A 1,647-nucleotide genomic window follows, 5' to 3' on the forward strand; every position below is an offset into this window, starting at 1 on the left:
GCCATAATGAAGAAAATGTTATAGGCTGGGTGTGGTGGCTCACGCTTGTAATCTCAGCACTTGGGGAGGCCCAGGAGGGAAGATCGCTTGAAGGCAGAAGTTGTAGAACATCCTGGGCAACATAGTGAAACCCTGTCTCTATAAAAAATAAACAATTAGCCGGGCATGGTGGCGTGCACCTGGGGTCCCAGCTACTCAGGAGGCTGAGGCAGGAGGATGGCTTGAGCCCATGAGTTCGAAGCTGCAGTGAGATGTGATCACACCACTGCATTCCAGCCTGGGAGACAGAGGGAAACCCTGTCTCTAAAAGAAACAAACAAACAAACAAAACAAAGCAAAAGAAAAAAGAAAGAAAAGAAAATGGAATATATCACAGACACGAAGGAACACTCACTCAATGGCTGAGTTGGCTTTGAGCTATCTACTACTCTCCTTTACCTCTGAACTCACCTTAGTTCTGTTTCATCGTTCCTCTTTTTGAGCCCTCCTTCCCCAAAAGGTTACCCCAAGCTGGCGCCTCTAATCTCCTGTGAAGGTGACATTGGCTATCCCTAAGATCTGCATCTTCTCTCTGCACCTGGCTCTCCAGCGCTTTCACCACTACCCAGACAGTGAGACCCCCCGTGCTGCCGCCTCTGTGGCCCTCTGTCAAAGGCTTTGTGCACGTGGAGGAAGAGAAACAGAAAATCAAAGGGTTAGGCTGGGCATGGTGGTTTATGCCTGTAATTGCAACACTTTGGGAGGCCAAGGTGGGTGGATCACTTGAGGTCAGGAGTTCGAGACCAGCCTGACCAACATGGTGAAAACCCGTCTCTACTAAAAATACAAAAATTAGCCAGGTGTGGTTATGGGGGCCTGTAATCCCAGCTACCCAGGAGGCTGAGGCAGGAGAATTGCTTGAACCTGGGAGGCAGAGGTTGCAGTGAGCCAAGATCACATCACTGCACTCCAACCCGGGCGACAGAGCGAGACTCCGTCTCAAAAACAAAACAAAACAAAATAGAAACAAAAACAAAAATAAAGAAAATCAAGGGGTCAATGCAGCATTGAGAGCACTGAGCAACACTGCCCCCGCCCACCAATTTGACTCTTCCACTGGGGGAACCCACCATGGTAGACAAAGTATAGGGTCCAAACAGACCAGGAAGTTGAAGAGGATCATGGCAGCCAGTCTCCTGGCTCTCCTGCACCTCCAGGTCCCCACTTGGGGCCAGGAGAGCATGATCTGCGCAAAGTGCCAGGTGGCAGAAGGTGGTGACCACTATGGGGGTGAAGAAGAGCTCCAAGCACAGCTCCAGCTGCAGCACCACGGCCAGCTGCTCTTGGGGGAAGTTCTCATAGCAGATACGGGGCCCTCTGGCATATCTCATTGTCTTCTTGGTTGGTAAAAACTAGACAATGAGGACAGGCGCGGTGGCTGATGCCTGTAATCCCAGCACTTTGGGAGGCTGAGGCAGGCAGATCACTTTAGGTCAGGAGTTTGAGACCAACCTGGCTAACAAGGTGAAACCCCGACTCTACTAAAAATACAAAAATTAGTCGGAAGTGGTGGCACGTGCCTGTAGTCTCAACTACTTGGGAGGCTGAGGCAGAAGAATCACTTGAACCCGGGAGGCGGAGATTGCAGTGAGCCGAGATAGTGCCGCT

The 1,647-nt window shown here is 50.9% G+C and overlaps 1 pseudogene; it reads right to left on the minus strand.

Annotated features, from left to right (window-relative positions):
* Positions 1 to 451: 451 nt before the first annotated feature.
* On the minus strand, positions 452 to 1,363 carry LOC112612426 (annotated as a pseudogene).
* Positions 1,364 to 1,647: the final 284 nt, after the last annotated feature.

Source organism: Theropithecus gelada, chromosome 19 (assembly GCF_003255815.1).
Source record: "Theropithecus gelada isolate Dixy chromosome 19, Tgel_1.0, whole genome shotgun sequence".
In the NCBI taxonomy this organism is placed as follows: Eukaryota; Metazoa; Chordata; class Mammalia; order Primates; family Cercopithecidae; genus Theropithecus; species Theropithecus gelada.